Below are 19,527 nucleotides of genomic sequence, written 5' to 3' on the forward strand. Positions count from 1 at the left end.
GACTTCTTGCTGTGGGTAGCACCCTTTACATTCCATCATTAGTCTCCTTTCAAAATGCTTCTGTCTCAAGTCTCTCTCTTCTCCATCCTCTCCTCCTGTCTCTGCTTTGTTGTTCAGTTGCTAAGTCATGTCCGACTCTTTGTGACCCCATGAACAACAGCATGTCAGGCTCCTCTGTCCTTGCATCAAACCTCAATTTTCTGAAAAAATTGAGGCTGAGAAAAGTTGAATAATGGAGCAAAGTCACTCAGCCAGCGAGCAGCAATGCCAGAGTGAACCCTGCTCTGTCGACCGCAAAGCCTGACTTCTGAACCGGTTTAGCTGTGCCGCAGGCCTGCCCTGTTGCAGAGGCCGCACATGCTGACCCTGACCCTGACCTCAGCTCAGACCGACTGATTAGGGGGCCAGTTGGCCTTTGTGCAGGCTGGTGAGTCAGGCAATGAGAGCAGGAAAGGAAGCTCCACCCAGCTGAGAAGTGTCACACAAATGCATAGTTCCTTGGCTCAAGCCCAGTGGGTCTTTTTCTTGCCCAGATAGAGTTTATTAAAGAATAACATGAAAGGAATTTTTTTGTACTCCAAGAGAAGTGAAAGGCAAAGGAGAAAAGGAAAGATTTGAATTTGAATGCAGAGTTCCAAAGAATAGCAAGGAGAGATAAGAAAGCCTTCCTCAGCGATCAATGCAAAGAAACAGAGGCAAACAATAGAATAAGACTAGAGATCTCGTCAGGAAAATTAGAGATACCAAGGGAACATTTCATGCAAAGATGGGCTCAATAAAGGACAGAACTGGTATGGACCTAACAGAAGCAGAAGATATTAAGAAGAGGTGGCAAGAATACACAGAAGAACTATACAAAAAAGATCTTCACAACCCAGATAATCATGATGGTGTGATTGCTCACCTGAAATAGATATCCTGAAGTGTGAAGTCAAGTGGGCCTCAGAAGCATCACTATGAAAAAAGCTAGTGGAGGTGATGGAATTACAGTTGAGCCATTTCAAATTCTAACAGATGATGCTGTTAAAGTGCTGCACTCAATATGCCAGCAAATTTGGAAAACTCAGCAGTGGCCACAGGGCTGGAAAATGTCAGTCTTCATTTTAATTCCAAAGAAAGGCAATGCTAAAGAATATTCAAACTACTGCACAATTGTACTCATCTCACACAAAGTAATGCTCAAAATTCTCCAACCCAGGCTTCAACAGTATGTGAACCATGAACTTCCAGATGTTCAAGCTGGTTTTAGAAAAGGCAGAGGAACCAGAGATCAAATTGCCAACATCCACTGGATCATTGAAAAAGAGAGAGTGTTCCAGAAAAACATCTATTTCTGCTTTATTGACTATGCCAAAGCCTTTGACTGTGTGGATCACAACAAACTCTGGAAGATTCTTAAAGAGATGGGAATACCAGACCACCTGACTTGCCCCCTGAGAAATCTGTTTGCAGGTCAAGAAGCAACAGTTAGAACTGGACATGGAGCAACAGACTGGCTCCAAATTGGGAAAGAAGTACATCAAGGCTGTATATTGTCACCCTGCTTATTTAACTTATATGCAGAGTACATCATGTGAAATGCCAGGCTGGATGAAGCACAAGCTGGAATTAAGATTGCCAGGAGAAATATCAATAACCTCAGGTATGCAGATGACACCACACTTATGGTAGAAAGCAAAAAAGAACTTAAGAGTCTCTTGATGAAAGTGAAAGAGAGTGAAAAAGTTGGTTTAAAACTGAACATTCAGAAAACTAAGATCATGGCATCTGGTCCCATCACTTCATGGCAAATAGATGGGGAAACAATGAAAACAGTGAAAGACTTTTATTTTGGGGGGCTCCAAAATCACTGTAGATGGTGACTGTAGCCATGAAATTAAAAGACGCTTGCTGCTTGGAAGAAAAGATACGACCAACCTAGACAGCATATTAAGAAGCAGAGTAACTTCTTTGCCAACAAAGGTCCATCTAGTCACAGCTTTGGTTTTTTCCAGTAGTCATGTATGGATGTGAGAGTTGGACTAAAAGAAAGCTGAGCGCTGAAGAATTGATGCTTTTGAGCTGATGTGTTGGAGAAGACTCTTGAGAGTCTGTTGGACAGCAAGGAGATCCAACCAGTCCATCCTAAAGGAAATCAGTCCTGGGTGTTCATTGGAAGGACTGATGCTGAAGCTGAAACTCCAATACTTTGGCCACCTGATGTGAAGAATGGACTCATTGGAAAAGACCCTGATGCTCGGAAAGATTGAAGGTGGGAGGAGAAGGGGATGACAGAGAATGAGGTGGTTGGATGGCATCACCGACTCAATGGACATGCGTTTGAGTAAGCTCTGGGAGTTGGTGATGGACAGGGAAGCCTGGTGTGTGGCAGTCCACGGGGTTGCAAAGAGTTGGACATGACTGAGTGACTGAACTGCACTGAACTGAATTGAACATGAAAGGAATAATATAGTTTTCAAGTTCCTTCTCTCCTGGTTTAATCTACACATACCTCCCCCACATAGGGCTTCCCCACTGGCTCAGTGGTAAAGAATCAGTCTTCCAAAGAAGGAGACTCCTATTGAGGGTTGAATTTTCCCCTACGGAGGAAATCCCATGGACAGAGGAACCTGGTGGGCTACATACAGTCCATGGGCTTCCAAAACAATGACAATAACAACAACCTCCCACACGGGTTCTTACTCCTTTCCCCTTTCTCCTTTGCTGCCCCTGTTTCTAGCATCTTTGAAATGTTTCTTCTCTGGAGTTTGTCAGACTTGGGTCACAGGAGCAGAAGAATCTGGCCAAGATGCTAGATCTGGAGAAGTCAGGCAGGGGGATGCCCAGAATTCTCCCTTCCCCACCAGCAGAGCGAGGTTCAGCTGTATATCCAGCAAACATGGTTGCTGAGACAGGAGAATGGAAAAGCTAGGGTGGTGAGGAGGTCTAGAAATAGGGAGGGTGTGGAAGTAGCAGAGGCCAGGCTGGAGAACTGTCCCAGAAGGACCCCAGGAGCCTGGGGAGGATAAAGCCCATCAACAGGAGCCTTCTTGATCCCTGGAAAACCTTAGATCAGGTTTATATCTAAACCTTAGAGGTAAAACTTTTATATCCTTCCTTCTCAAAGTTTAGGTTGAGAAGCAGATAAGTTCACTCAATAAGCATACCTCGTTCGCATGCCAGGTATTGTATTAGGAGCCAAGGTTGCAATAAATTAAACAGAGGTCCTGCTGGCTGGGAATCCGCAGCCGAGTCATTCAGACAGCAAATAATTACTATTTCTCATGTGCCTGCAGTCATGCTAAGTGGTTTACACACATATGAACTTGTGCGTCCTTACATGAACCCTGGGAGGCAGGCGCTGTCACCCTCATCACCCCCATCCTCATCATACTCACTTTACAGATGCAGGAAGTAGGCAGAAAGAGATTCAGTGATGTGTTACAATTAGAGAACCGTGACTCTAGACTTTGAAATTAGGCTGTTTGGCCCCAGGTCTGCTGGGGGTCAAACAGCACAGACCAAGGAGAGCAAGGTGTTGGTGCTCTGATGAGGGAAGTGATGGGAAACCCAGGGAGACTTTCAGGAGGGGGTGGTCTCTGAGGTATGAATTGGAGGAAGAGAGATCCAGTGGCTAATCAGGTTAACGCCCAGGTCAAATTTGAATTTCAGGTAAACAACAAACAATTTTTTGGTTAATATGTCCCAAATATGCATGAAATAAGTTTAAATAGGCGTCCTGGATTTTTATTCACAAAATCTGACAACAGTACCCATCAGTCAGATGTTTGCTTGGATAAAGACTACTTGTCGGGGGTTGAGGATTGGAGGAGATGAGATCGAAGAGCTGACGGGGGCAGGTCACCGAGGGCCTCGGACTCCATGCTTAGCATTTTATACTTTATTTTCACAGAAGGATGTAGAAGGAGAGGGGTTAGAAGGACCAGATTAAATGTATGCTTTATGAGAGTCTCTTAGGATAAAACAGTGAAGGCAACAGGAAGTAGGAAAGCTATCCTACCAGCTGCAGGAGAGATTCCAGTGCCTCGGATGGTGACCAGGGGGCTGAAGAGGAGAGGGCGGGTCCAAGAGGGAGTAAGGAGACTAGGGTTGTTATGGAAAAAAAAATGAGAATCCGGAGTCGCAAAGCACAGCTCGGAGGACACTCGAAACAGTGGAGTACAGTTTATTACGCCAGCGGGTCCAAGGACTATCGGTTCCCAACAAGGACCCCGACGATCCGAGACTCGGTTCTATACCCCTTCACTACGTGACTGGTTACATGTTAGCAACTTCTTTGATGTATAGGACTTAGTTTTGCAACATGCAGGTGCAGGGAGAACTAACAATTAAGGTTAAAAGGGGAACAATGATTATACCTCAAGAGGGATCTCTTCATTGTTAGTGGAACTGGGGAAGCCTGCTCTTAACTCCAATCTTTTTTTTGGAAATGTTTGCCCTCTGGGGGGAGGGAGGTTTCCAAGGAGACCTGGTCTTTCTTTAACGATGGTTTCCTCGTTCTTAGGCAAAGTTCACATTCAGGCCCAGTTCACATCCTGCCTTAAGATGGCTGACAGGCCTCAAGATGGAGTTCCCCTGCCCTCCCAATAACGGCCCCAACATTTCCCCCTCTTGATGGTCATCTTATCGTTAATGATGGGTGTCAGTCAAGGGTAAGTACTGCATATGGGGACTATGAAATTGTAGCAAGGCTGTTAGCCTAGAGGTTACACATTGAGTTATACATTAGAGAAATACATGGCCCAAAAATTAATGATATAATGATCAACAAAATAATTATAAAAAAATTTTTTACCAATCACCTTTGATCCAAGAAAATACTGATGACCAAAAAGGAAGATTATCAGTAGACATAGATTTCACCTGGTTTTTTATATAGTTAAGAGTGGCTGACACATTGCTGGATAAATCAGGAATATACACACATTATTTAACTTTAATTACGGCACAGGTCCCTCCCTGGGCAGCTGTAAATATCTGATTTTGAATCACTGCCTTTCTCGTTTGTATTTGTTCCTCATTTAGAGCTTAAATTGCCTTTTCATTATCCAGGAGGTCTGTTTTGTGAAGTCAGTTAGAGCCTCTGCTCTAATCATAATGTCTGTTGTCCCTATAGATGGTATGATTCTTAAAGAGATGGGAATACCAGACCACCTGACTTGCCCCCTGAGAAATCTGTTTGCAGGTCAAGAAGCAACAGTTAGAACTGGACATGGAACAACAGACTGGTTTCAAATTGGGAAAGGAGTACATTAAAGCTGTATATTGTCACCCTGCTTATTTAACTTATATGCAGAGTACATCATGTGAAATGCCAGGCTGGATGAAGCACAAGCTGGAATTAAGGTTGCTCGGAGAAATATCAATAACCTTAGATATGCAGATGACACCAGCCTTATGGCAGAAAGTGAAGAACTGAAGAGCCTCTTGATGAAAGTGCAAGGAGAGTGAAAAAGTTGGCTTAAAATTCAACATTCAACAAACTAAGATCATGGTCCCATCACTTCACGGCAAACAGATGGGGAAATAATGGAAACAGTGAGAGACTTAATTTTTTTGTGCTCCAAAATCACTTCAGATGATGACTGCAGCCATGAAATTAAAAGACTCTTGCTCCTTGGAAGAAAAGCTATGACCAACCTAGACAGCACATTAAAAAGCAGAGTCATTACTTTGCCAACAAAAGTCTGTTTAGTCAAAGCTATGGTTTTTCCAGCAGTCATATATGGATGTGAGAATTGGACTATAAGAGCTGAGCAGCAAAGAATTGATGCTTTTGAACTGTGGTGTTGGAGAAGACTCTTGAGAGTCTATTGGACAGCAACCAAGGCAACCAGTCCATCCTAAAGGAAATCAGTCCTGAATATTCATTGGAAGGGCTGATGCTGAAACTGAAACTCCAATACTTTGGCCACCTGATGTGAAGAACTGACTCCTTTGAAAAGATCCTGTTGCTGGGAAAGATTGAAGGTGGGAGAAGGGGACGACAGAGGATGAGATGGTTGGATGGCATCACCAACTCAATGCACATGAGTTAGAGTAAACTCCAGGGGTTGGTGATGGACAGGGAAGCCTGATGTGCTGCAGTTCATGGGGTTGCAAAGAGATGGACATGACTGAGCGACTGAACTGAACTGATAGATGGTATGAACAAGGCAGCTATATAATCATAGCATTTAAACACAGACCTTACCAACATGCATGTAAGTAAGGCAAATTTACTGGGGCTTGTTGCAAGGGTGGCTTAACAATTCCATGAGCAAAGGCAAATCATAATGCAAGGCGGCCTACCCAACCGACTGGAAGCCATGGCCATAGGTTTGATCCACATAGCCATTGAGTGCTGTTAAGGGTGCCATCTAATCCCAGGGTTGTACTTCCAGTCTGAGCCAGGCCAGCCGGCTGATAAATCTGGGTCATAAGTGACCTCTAATATTTGTTCACATTGCTCAGAGGACAAATATCCCACATATTTCAATTATTTTTGATCTATGGGATGGTCACCAAATCCAGCTTTTTGTTCCCTTTGTTCCCAACAGATAGGGGCAGGGACAATAGGTTGACCTTTTTCTGGGGTCAACCAAAAATATTCATTCCATATCTGGTAAAATTGTCCAAACTACCTGATGGATTGGCCCTTCTTACTGGCCATTGAGTTCTAATTCTTTTTATCTTTTAAGTAAAAGGTATAGGCTTTGGCCACTTTTGTAGGGCTTGCATTTACCTCAAATGTTACCCCATGGCCTTGATCAATTTGGTTAAAGTCCAGGTTATGCCAAGTAAGAAGCAGCAGGTTGTGAGTTACCAAGGAAGCAAATGCTTCTTGTTGCTGTCTCAAAAACGAACAGAGGGAGCTAAAGTCCCCTCTGCATAGGGGAGACACCCACCAAGGAAGTCCATCCATCACTGACAAAGGCATGGCCCCACAAACCTAACAGTTAGAAGTATTATGGAAGTTTGCATACGAGTGGGCCCAGGACAGGAACACAGTATCCTGAGTTTGCAGTCCCGGTAGGGTGATCGTGCTGATCAGGAACAGCAGAATTATTCTCAGTGGCTCCATCCTGAATCTGTGGTCACCAATGGAAGACAAGTCAGGTCTTCAATGGCTCCTCTGAGTTAGAATGGGTGGTCCAATGTCCCTTTTCCTCTGCTGCTGCCTTGAGTCAGGTGTGGTGAATCTAGGGAGTAATACCTGCAATTTTAACTGCAGAGGGGTGGTTAGTACAATTGTGTATGGTCCTTTACAGGCGCGGGACAGTGTCTGTTGATTCCAATCCTTTACCCATACTAAATCTCCCGGTGAGTATGGGTGTACAGTAATGTCTAGAGAAAATGGAATGCTTTTTTGAATATAAGGGGTGATGTCATGGATCACCTTTCCCAATTGTTCCGTTGCCGTGACACCTCCATTCCTCCTTTCTGTAATAGATTGCCTTTTACTTCCCGAATAAGAGGGGGAGGCCTCCCGAACGTTACCTTATAGGGAGAATACTGGGGGTGCGGGGTGTCATTCTGATCTTCTTTAACCCTAGTGGCAGCATATCCATCCAGGGGGCTCCAGTCTCTTGCACCCATTTTGCCAAAGTTACTTTGATGGTCAGGTTTATTTTCTCAACATCCCTGAACTTTGTGGTCTATATGCTGCATGTAGTTTCCATTTGATATTCATTGCTTTGTAAACCAATTGGAGTAACAGCCACAAATGCGGGCCGGTTATCTGATCCTATACTTAGAGGAATTCCCAAACCTAGGAATAATGTCTCTCAGCATGCCTCGGGCCACTTCCTTTGCTTTCTCAGGCCTGGTGGGATATAAAGGTACCTACCATCACCAGTAAATACTTGTATCCTCGGCATGGCTTTACCTCAGTGAAGTCCAGGTGTTCAAATGCTGTGGTTCCCTTTAACTGTATTCCGGGAGGGGCTATCGCCTTGGAGCCGGGTTATTCCTGGCACAGGTTACCCATCGTCAGCTTGCATCTGCACACAAAGCTGTTAGACGTGGTATGACAACATAGCGGGCTAAAATTCACAAGTCTTGTCTTTTTCTAAACGGGTGGACTGATGGAAGTCCATAACTAGTTGAAAGGCCAACCTAGAGGGGATGAAGAATCTCCCACCCGGGAGCTCCCACCATCCGTCCTCCCGCAGTGTTCCTGTTCAGTCTGCACCCAGGTGGTTTCTTCCTTGTCACAGACTGGGGCCGCTTGGCCGGTTAGTAGGCTAGACGCCACAGGCGTCTCCGTAGTTCGGTTGCTATGTTGTCCTGGGCAGCTGCTTGTTTGGCTGCTCCATCAGCCGAACTTCCGTTTCGCCTGTGGTGTGTCTGCCCTCTGGTGGCCCTTACCATGCATTACTGCCACCGCAGCAGCTTCCACACTGCTTCCCCCAGTAACAAAACTTCCTCTGTATTTTTTCTCTCTTTGCCAGTTGCAGTCAATAGCCCCCTTTCTTTATATATGGCCCCGTGTACATGTAAGGTAGCAAAGGCATACCGTGAGTTCGTGTATATATTTACCTTCTTACCTTTAGCCAATTTCAGGGTCCCGTAGGAGCGCCCAGAGCTCTGCTGAGCCGACCAGTATGAGGGGAGTCGTCCTGCTTTGACTACTGAGTCTGTTACCGCGTATCCAGTTTTCCTGTGTCCTTGTTCCAAGTAGCCAGTCCTGTTTATGTAGTAAGTCTCATCTGGTTGACTTAAGGGGATGTCTCTGAGGTCTGGTCGGCTAGAAAAGACTTCCTCTAGCATCTCCTCACAGCTGTGGCTGGGAGTGTCTTGGCTCACCGGTAAATAAGTTGCTGGGTTTTAAAGTCTGACAGGGTTCCACCCTTAAGCTGGGGATTTTGGTATAAAAGTTCTTGGTAATGCAGCATCCGAGAGGTGGAAAGCCACCTTGCCCAGGCCCCATTAGAAGAGTGATGATGGCATGTGGCACTTTTATTATAATAGTCTGTCCCATAGTTTGTCAGCCTCTCTCATTAAAATGGCGGTGGCTGCCACTGCTCTCAGACAAGGGGTCCACCCAGAGGCTACAGGATCCAACCTTTTGGGTAAATAAGCCACGGGTCGCTACCGTGAGCCTATTGCTTGTGTCAGCACTCCCATGCTACTTGTTCTTTCTCATGCACGTGTAAAGTGAAAGGTTTGGTTAAATCAGGGAGGCCTAGTGTGGGGCCCTTTACAGTTCTCTTTAATAGCTCAAAAGCATGATTCTGTTCTGGACCTCAAATTAGAGAGTCATTCCTGGGGCCTTTAGTGGCGGCACACCAGGGTTTAGCTATCTGTGAAAAGCCAGGTATCCAAATCCAGCAGAACCCCACGGCTCCCAAAAATTCTCTCACTTGCCTTTTGGTAGTAGGCTGGCTTATCTGATTGATCTGTTTCTGTTCTAAGTCCAAGGCATGCCTCCCCTCCTTTATAACAAATCCCGGGTGCTTTACCTCAGTCTGGCAGATTTAGGCCTTTTTCCATGACATCTTGTAACCGGCCTGTTCTGGCAGGCCCAGGAGAGTCTGAGTTCCTTCCCAGCATTGAGTACGAGTCTCTGCCATCAGAAGTAGGTCGTCCACATACTGCAGGATCTGGCACTTAGCATCTGATGGGAAGGAGAGGAGGTCTGTTGTCAGGGCTTCCCCAAATATTGTAGGAGAATGTTTGAATCCTTGTGGCAGCTGAGTCCAAGTCATCTGGGTCTTTCAACCCATCCCAGGGTCCTCCCATTCGAAAGCAGAAATCTTTTGGCTAATTGGAGCCACTCTTATACAAAAGAAACCATCTTTCAAGTCCAAGCAGGTAAAATACTGAAGAGGGTGAGGAGAAGCTGGGCTCTGTCATCCCATACTGGATGGTGGGTCCTAAAATAGTCTCTGTTAGGTGAATTGTGCCCTGCGGCTTCTCAGAATAGGGAGGGGCATGCCTTTGCTAGTTCAAGAGATCCATGGTGGAGAACGTCTGCAGTAAACAGCAGTGGGGCCAGGTTGGATGTGCTCGACTGGCCCCATCTACGGTGCCTCTTGGACCTCCCTGAGAGGCACCTGCAAAACCTGTCTATCTTGTGACTCCTGAGTAGACCTCAGCTGCCTCTGAACACTTGGCTCTCCCCTTTTCCCCCTCTTCTAGACTGGGGAGGAATGGGTATAATGCTGGCGCAGTTGCTCCCACCATAGTCAGTGGTACAGTAGGAGGGAAGGGAGCCTCTTCCACTGGTGGAGATGGGGGAGGAAAATCTCAAGGGGGATATCTTCATTGTTAATCTAACTGGGGCAGCCTGACCTTAACTCCAATCTTGTTTTTTGATGTGTTTGCTATCTGTGGGGAGGGAGGTCTCCAGGGAGACCTGGCTCTTCTTTAACAATGGTTTCCTCATTCTTGGTCAAAGTTCAGGTCCAGTTCATATCCTGCCTTAAGATGGCTGACAGACCTCAGATGGAGTTCCTCCTGCCCTCCCCATAGCGGCCCCAACAGGGTGACTTCAGAGGTGTGTCACCTGTGCAGGGGCATGGGATCCATACTCGGTAGGGGCCACTCTTGGTTTAAGACTCTGCTGTTGCCATCTTGAAATTCTTAATAATTTTATCTTTATATATTTTAAGTGAAGTCCAATGGGCCACCTGAGCAAGGTCATGAGGAGGGGGTATGTGCACAGTAAGTGTGTCCACTGTTTCGGCAGCTCCATTCAAGTTATTTACGATGCCCCATGAGCACAGAATTCCAGGGGGGCCACAATGTGGGGGAGTTCAGCGAGACTGAGTGAGTATGAGGTCGGCAAGTTGCACACACAACTGAGAAAATGAGGTGCTGACCATGCTTCCCTTTTGATCCAAACTTTGCTTCCCGTGTGAAAAGAAGCCAGTGAAGTCCTAAGAAACACAGTCCTATTGTACCCTTTCATGTGCTACTTCCTTGTATTTGCCAACCATTTATGCTGAAGATGGAGAGGGAAATGGCAACCCACTCCATTATTCTTGCCTGGAGAATTCCATGGACAGAGGAGCCTGGTGGCTGAAGGCCATGGGATCACAAAGAGTTGGACATGACTGAGTGACTAACACTTCTGCTGAAAATGATGACAGAGAAAGTCAGGAAAAGATAGGGCAACACATCCTTCCTTTTCTTCTCATTCTTTCTTATTTATCAATAAGTCAAAGACTGTGTCATAGAAGGAATATAAGTGAAGAAGAGAAATAATGGCAATGGGGTTAGTTTTGTGCATAGTTTCCACTGTTCTGATAAGAGTGAAATGTTTGTACATGCTATGAGATACAAATGGCGTAACTGTTACTGGGTCTGAGTGGTGTAATTGTTACTGAGTCCAAGCTTTCTCTGCTCACCACTCAACACCAATAAACCAATAAACACTGAAAACCAATAAACCAATCAATACCAATAAAGATGAGATGTTGAGACAAGGAATGGCGACTGTATTGGGAAAGCTGGCTATTTTCTCAGATAACAGGCTAGTGTCTCAAAATAACCACCTTATTGGGATCTGGATGCCTTTTTCTATAATAGAACAGAGAGGGTGTGGAGGTGAGGGTGAGGAAGTAAAGTAAAAAGGCCATTAATCTTACAAATATATCCTGGAATGAATGGCCAGCCTCAGGGAGGGGATGTTTTCATTTTTTCTTTCTTGCAACCATCCACAGGTGGACAGGATCAGGATATTTTCCTGAACAAAGGCACTTTGGTTTAACTTCCAGGCATAGAGGCAGGGTTCCCTGAGGCAGGCAGATGATGTATAGACATCATCCTTTTAGTGAACAAAAGCAATGGGAAGCAAAGGTTAAAGTCAAAGAAACCAATCCAACATGATGTAGTCAGATTTTGTTCTTCCTTGTAACATAATTTTAGTGATTTTACTCAGGAGTTAAGTGCTCTCATATTTGTATTTAAAACTGAAACTGCACATTGTAGAGTCCAGTAAAATCCGTGTTAAGAACTAAAAGTCTGATCTTTCTTTACTTACAATAGTATTAACTAGCAAACAAAAGTCACTATGATGAGTTGAGGGAAAGACAGGCTATGGAGGATTCAAGAGAAGACCTTTGTATTTTAGTATTTTTAAAAGCACTTTCCCCACTTTAATAAACAATAAAGGGACCACACATTTTTATCGTATCCTGCAAAGTCAAAGTCTGTAGGCTCAGCTCTGTATAGAAATGGCATCTGCTGGAGGTAGGATAGAGAGGATGAGTTTTCTGGCTTATTCCAAGGTCATAGTTTGGTGACAGGTGGGCAATAGTACTGCTGGGACAGAATAGCCAGAAGGAAGCGCTGAGCAGCTGATGTTGGCAGGCTAGTATCTGTTGTGTCGGAGATGCCTGTGCGTCATTTAGACAGAAACATTCTCAGATGGAGAGGCAGGCCTGGGGCTTAAGAGAAAGATGGGTTATACATGGGAAGGGGGCCTGGTGTAAACGTCAAGGTCATTCAAGGCGCAGAGAGAGTGAGGGCAGGAAAGCCGTTTACATTTGCTCAGCACTTGCTAAGACCTCTAATAACACATTTGTTCCCTGAACCTTTGGAGGTGGGGGTTCCTGGCCCCATTTTACAGATGAAGAGGCTACTCAAAACCTTCCCCGACCACTCCCTCCTCCCTGTCTTTCTCTCTCTTCTGTGCTTAATTTTTCTCCATAATATTTAGATCACTCTCTGACATATTGCGTGTTACTTACCTGTTTTCTCTCTCCCTCCCTCTAGCATGCCAAGTCCCTGAGGGCAGACTTTTGTTGAGTTTTGAGTACTGCTATCTTACCCTTTTGTCTGTGTCTGAGGTCTGACATGAGGACTCTTCCGAGACAGGTTTTGCAGAATTACCTGTACAGAAATAGATGAATAATACTGTAAAATATAGTAAAAGTTCAATACTCTTTGATTCCCCACCCCTGCATATTTCTCTTCATTTTGTCATCTATAAAGCATTCTATTTTCTTGATTCTCAATATTTCAGGTTGAAATAAAATAAAACATGGGTATTAACATATACACACTACTCCATACAAAACAGATAAAAACCAAAAACTGTGTAGCTCAGGGAACTATATTCAATATCTTGTAATAACATTGAATAGAAAAGAATCTGAAAAAGTATATATATTTACGAATTCTTTTTCTGTGCACTTGATACTAATACAACATCATAAATTAACTGTACTTGAAAAGAATCTTTAAAAATGTACGTAGGAATCATTATCTATCTGCGTTGTTGTGTGAGGAGAAAATGGAACGGTATCTATAACACTTTATAAAGGTCCCTGATGAATGTCAAAAGCTGCTGTTGAGAAAATTATTTCTTCCCTTCAATAACTTGTCTCTCCTGCTTTTCCTACCTCGCTTTCCTCCTTCCAGCCCTCCTCTGCCACCTCTTTATCCTCCCTTCCCTTCCTCCCAGCTCACCGGACTCTTTCTCCTTCTTCTCCATCCGTCCTCTCCCGGGCTCTAGTCCCTTTTTAGGCCTCTTCTTGTTGATTATCTTTAGGCTTTCCCGTCCCCCTGGTGGCCAATATGCATCACTGCATGTGCTCTCTAGACGTTTCTTTCTGCCCAGCTTGGATATAGGGTGAGGAAGTGAAGTGCAGCAAGAATCATAAATTAGTTTACAAAATAATTATACATTGTTAGTGAGGTGACACTTTTTAGAATTTTGGAAAAATGTGTGAATTTTATGTCATATGTGTAGCATTTGTGTGCTAATGACTCCCCCGTTACATTATCATTTCGTGTATTATGTAATGTAGATGTAATTATGCTATCTAGAGTTAAGCACTAAAATGTGGAATATTGATAAGCGAGCGACAGTGAAACTCTATTGTATGAGTGATACTAATTGATTTATAACACCCATAAAAAACCATAAAGAAAAAATAAAACCCATAAATCTCAGTTTTTCATCTCAACAAATGTTTGCTTTTCTCTCGGGCAACATCTAATGCAGATTTTCTGGTTGGTTTTCACATGGTTGCTGAGAGACTATTGAGTGACTCTAGAGTCGAGGACTATGGAGTCCTCTGCATTTGACAGATAAAAAGGCAAAGGGAGAAAAGATGAGCCCCCATGAGAGGTTTTCCTGGGTTAAGTTTCAAAGTTGCAAACTGGCTGGTTACAATTTTCTTTACATTGCATTGTCCAGATCTCAGCCACAGGGCCAAAAGTAATCACAAAGGAGGCTAGGAAATGTAGTTTAGACTGAATGTTTCTGTCCCCCTAAAATTCATATGTTGAAACCTAATCCCTGATGTGATGGTATTTGGAGGTGGGGTCTTTAGGAGGTGATTAGTTGGAGCCCTTATGAATGGGATTAGTGTCTTTATGAAAAAGAACTCTGAAGACCCCCTGGCCCCTTCCACCATGTGAGGACCCAGTCATACTGAACAGCAGATGCCTTGATCTTGGACTTTCCAGCCCTCCAGAACACGAAAAATAAATTTTTTTGTTTGTTTAAGCCATCTACTCTATATTTTTGTGATAGCATCCCAAAGGGAAAAAGACAATTGTATATCCAAGAAGAAAAAGAAACAGACTGGCAACTACTCTAGCAGCCTCTGCTACAATAATTTATTGTAAGTTCAGCGTCACAGAGGATCCACAACCAAAAGGATGGACATATATCAACTCTGAAAGCCTGAGTTCTTAAACCACTACCATCCCCCAGGTAAACTTCCTGGTGTTTGTTCTTATCGGGTAGCAGTAGCCAGGGGGTGGTGGTGAGGAGGGTGTGGTAGCCAAAGGGGGCATATTAAGTGGAGTGCTAGCTGACCGCTGGGATCGCGGAAGAGGCTGTGCCTTAGCTTTTAGTCTAGTTACTTGTAATAGGTAATAAATAAATATATAAGTAAAATATATGGTATACTAGATGCTGATATATAGTATGCAGCATCTAGCCTAGGAAAAACAAGGAGAAGAGATAAAGACAATCAGAGGTACTCAGGTTTGGGACTATTGGACAGGATATTCTGAAAAATGATCCACTACTATAAAAAGGACACTGAAAATTAAAGTTTCCTTTTCTTAGTCTTGAAAAATGAGTCCAGAGCTCAAGATTCATTTTCCAGAATATCTTTTTCTAGGAGTTCAAAGAGACCTCTCTACTACTTAGATCTTGGAAAACAATCTCATTGAGATTCGACATCCCACTGCAGTTTCTCAGACAGGTGCTTTAACCAGCCTAACCACGGTGCCAGAATCACTTGTTTCCTCGGGCCAAATTTGAAAAAAGGGTTTCTTGCTCTTCTTACGGGCAGTTTCAGATACAGTGTTCAGATTCGGAAGAACTCTTGCAATGTGAAATTAATCATTTCAACGAAGCCCAAGAGTGGGTATAAGAAGATGATGTTATTTTGCAGATAGGAGCTGCACAGTTAAACTGGCCGTCCCCAGGTAAGTTCGTTTCCTCGAAACACTAGTATGTGGTTAGCAACTACCAGCAACTTTGGTAACAAATTCAAAACCCTGATCAGCGTCTCTGATCAGGGGGAGGGCTACAGGGTGAGGGGAGGGCACTCTTTGTTACTCTTACTCCAACTCAGAACGCCGGACTTTAAACCAAATGTCTGTTATTTCTAAAAAGACAAAAACGAAAACAAACCCCGAATGTCTATTTTTGACGTATATGGAGAAAACTAGGTAAGAAAAGGAAGGAGATAGAATAGGAAGCAATGGAAATAGAAGCATTTTCGGAGGCAGAGAGAATCAGTAAGTGATTGAATGGACAGCTGTTTTAATCCAAGAGACCCCCAGGCATTATTTTGTATCCAGCTGCATGGTTTTCACTAAGTACCAATAATTAATTTCATAGATCAGGTTGACAAGTAAAGGAGCCAAGTGCCCCCGCAGGACCTCGTGGCGCAACGGTAGCGCGTCTGACTCCAGATCAGAAGGTTGCGTGTTCAAATCACGTCGGGGTCAATTGTTTTTAGTGTCTATGGGATGCACTGGTCTGAAACTTGGAGGGAAAAAAGATGTTTTCTCCAATGCTAGCTGCCCTTAACGCTGCCCTTTAGAAAGTAGGTAAACACGCAGGTGTACACTATAACTGTGCTTGGGGGGTTTATTTCTGGGTCCATAAAGACATTTTTATTCTTTTCTGCAAAAGATATTTTTCTTTTATTGAAGACATTCTGAATTTCAGTCTTTGCTAACTCCCACCTCATTTCTGTGCTCCATGTCCCATTTCCTTATCCACATCTCTCTCTCCAACGGTCAGAAGCTTCCCACATCTGACATTACCTGCTTCACACCCAGATCAGCTTTTCCTTGCCAGAAAGGTTACACAGCAAGCAGAATCTTGGCTCTCTGCAATTCCCCTACTCCAGCAAACCAAGAAGGAAGTCAGTTCATCTCCAGATGCAGAAAACCTGAACATAATTTTTTGTTTGGTTTGCCAAATTGAGACTAGAGGAAATGAACTATTACATCAGAGAAAGTAGTCCCCTGGGCTAGAAGTTCTAAGAACTCCTTAAAAATCTGTTTTTTTTTTTTTTTTGTAAATGTACAGGACTGTGTATTATTTTCTTACCTGAGACTCAAGCACCCTCCAACAGATTATGAACCAATACATTACAGCGCAGAAGAAAAGGAAAGCATGCTTATTTTATCAGAACCTATTACTTTGTATAACTTAGAATGGCTTTGAAACATGACATATGGAATATCAGCAGATGTTTTGTTATCGATGTAATGTACATGTTCACATAGCACATGGTAACAGACATTGCATCTAAGCTTGCCAAAATAGTCGTTCTCTATTTCTTATTAACACTTTTCTTAGCAGTTAGTTTAGGCCCTTGGCCATCGCATTATAAAACAGAGATTACTGCTCTGGGGGAAGAGAAAGACAGAAATAGAGAAAACAGTTCAAGAACACACTCAGCTCTGTAGAGTTGGAAAAAAAACAAGTCTGTAGAAAGCTGAATATTAAGTATGAGGGTACAGTTTATTGCAGCAGAGTGGCGCAGCGGGAGCGTGCTGGGCCCATAACCCAGAGGTCGATGGATCGAAACCATCCTCTGCTAAGATGTTTCTTTTCCTCCTGAAGAGAACTTTGAGAGTAGAGATGAGAGTTTATTAAGAAAATTTGGCATTGTATATCTTCTTTAGTGAGGTGTTTGGCCCGCTTTTTAAGCACATGAAAAGCGTATGTCTTGAGAACAAAGTAACTGTGAGATACCACCACACACCTATTGTTGTTGTTGGTTTTCAGTCGATCAGTCGTATCCGACTCTTTGTGACCCCATGGACTGCAGTACGCCAGGTTTCCCTGTCCTTCACTATCTCCTGGAGTTTGCTCAAACTCATGTCCATTGAGTGGATGATGCCATCCAACCATTTCATTTTCTGTCATCCCCTTCTCCTCCTGCCCTCAATCTTTCCCTGCTTCAGGGTCTTTTCCAATGAGTCAGCTCTTCGCATCAAGTGGCCAAAGTAATCCAGGACACTGAACATCAAATGCTGGTGAGGAGATGGAGTAACAGGGACAGTCATTCAGTGCTAGTTAGAATGCAAAATGGTACAGCCACTGTGGAAGACAGTTTGCCAGTTCATATGATCCAGCAATTGCCCTCCTTATTAAATTGCCCAAAGGAGTTGAAACTTCTGTCCACACAAAAGCCTGCACACAGTTGTTTATAACAGGTTTATTCTTAATTGCCAAATCTTGGAAGCAACCAAAATGCCTTTCAGTAGGTGAATGGATTAACTGTGGTACATGCAGAGAATGGAATATTATTCAGCCTTAAGAAGAAATGAGCTACTATGCCATGAGAAGACATGGAGAAACCTTAAATGCATATTACTAAGTGAAATAAGCCAATCTGAAAGGCTGTACATACTGTATCATTCCAATATATGACATCGTAGAAAAGGCAAAACTACAGAAACAGTAAAATCATCATTGGTTGCCAGGGGTTGGTGAGAAGAAGAAGGATGAAAAGGCAAAGCAGAGAGGATTTTTCAGGCAGTGAAAATCTTCTGCGAGATGCTATAACAATGGATAGATACATGCCTTTCTGTTGTTCAGTCATTCAGTCGTGTCTGACTTTTTGCAACCCCACGGTCAGATTTGGAGAAGGAAACGACAACCCAGTCCTGTATTCTTGCCTGGAGAATCCCTTGGAGAGAGGAACCTGGCAGACCATGGTCCATGGGGTGTCAGGAACACAACTGAAGCGACTAAGCACGCACGCACGCACGGACTGTAGTATGCCTGTTTCTTTGTCCTTAGTTATCACCCAGAGTTTGCTCAAACTCATGTCCATTGAGTCAGTGATGCCATCCAACCATCTCAACCTCTGTCATCCCCTTTTCCTCCTACCCTCAATCTTTCCCAGCATCAGGGTCTTTTCCAATGAGTCAGCCCTTCTCATCAGGTGGCCAAAGTGTTGGAGCTTCAGCTTCAGCATCAGTCTGTCCAATAAATAGTCAAGGTTGATTTCCTTTATGATTCTACATTTGTTTAAACCCTTAGAATGCACAACATCAAGGGCCAATTGTAATGAAAACTATGGACTTCAGTCCACAGTGGACTCATAATTTCTAACAAAGGTACCCACTCTGTTGATGATGGGGGAGACTATACAATTGTGAGAAGGTGTGTGCACCTTCCTCTCAATTTTGCTGTGAACTAGTAATTGCTCTAAAAAACTAAATCTTAAAAAAAAAAGAGAGAAGAAAAAACTGCTATCAAAAAATCTTCTCTTTGTGAGACTTTCAATCTTAACTCTCTGAGAATGATGCATTTGAAAGGTGTTCCCTCTTTTATGTTTCCCTCATACACCTAAGTTTCCCGCAGTTTGAAAAACAATTTAGTGATGTGATTTAAAGAAAATTTATTGTTCTTGCCTGGAGAATCCCAGGGACGGGGGAGCCTGGTGGGCTGCCGTCTATGGGGTCGCACAGAGTTGGACACGACTGAAGCAACTTAGCAGCAGCAGCAGCAGAAGGGAAAGAACATACATGAATCATTTTATCTAAAACTTCACTTTCAAATGACAAACTAAATCCTAGATTGCGACATGTGTAAGACCACAGAACCAGCTAAAGAGTGTTAGGACTTTTGATTATGTTTCCTGTATAAGAATGATTGTGCTTTATTGGACACTGTTTTGAGTGCTTAATAAAATTGTAAAATTAAAAAAAAAAAAATAAAAAAAAATAAAGAAAATTTATATATGTAAGAGAAGAACAGCGAGCTATAGCTGAAGCCTGTGTATTAACACTTTTGTCATTTTGTATAGAGTGATATTGTAAAATAAATAGAAAAGCTTAACAAGGAGGCCTGGAGAAGCCGGGAATTTGTGGAATTTACAAAAAGGGCGTTATGAAAAGCAACGAGCCAGCCAGGAGTCGAACCTGGAATCTTCTGATCCGTAGTCAGACGCGTTATCCATTGCGCCACTGGCCCACCTGCAGATAATAGAAGGATTACAGTTTTAGAAAAAGGGAAGTTGTGGCATCACTGTTGCTCTAAATATGAATGTGTGAAATCTTTCCTTTCGGTTTGAGAACCTGAGAAAGCTCAGAACTGAAATA

The 19,527-nt window shown here is 43.4% G+C and overlaps 3 non-coding genes and 1 pseudogene across 3 annotated transcripts; 2 read left to right on the forward strand and 2 right to left on the reverse strand.

Moving 5' to 3' along the window:
- Positions 1-4,798: 4,798 nt before the first annotated feature.
- LOC122696821 lies at positions 4,799-19,399 on the reverse strand (annotated as a pseudogene).
- On the forward strand, positions 15,835-15,906 carry TRNAW-CCA. The gene has a single exon. It is a non-coding gene; the product is annotated as a tRNA-Trp (tRNA).
- On the forward strand, positions 16,941-17,012 carry TRNAM-CAU. The gene has a single exon. It is a non-coding gene; the product is annotated as a tRNA-Met (tRNA).
- TRNAR-ACG lies at positions 19,327-19,399 on the reverse strand. Its single transcript has one exon. It is a non-coding gene; the product is annotated as a tRNA-Arg (tRNA).
- Positions 19,400-19,527: the final 128 nt, after the last annotated feature.

This window comes from Cervus elaphus, chromosome 7, assembly GCF_910594005.1.
Source record: "Cervus elaphus chromosome 7, mCerEla1.1, whole genome shotgun sequence".
NCBI lineage: Eukaryota > Metazoa > Chordata > Mammalia > Artiodactyla > Cervidae > Cervus > Cervus elaphus.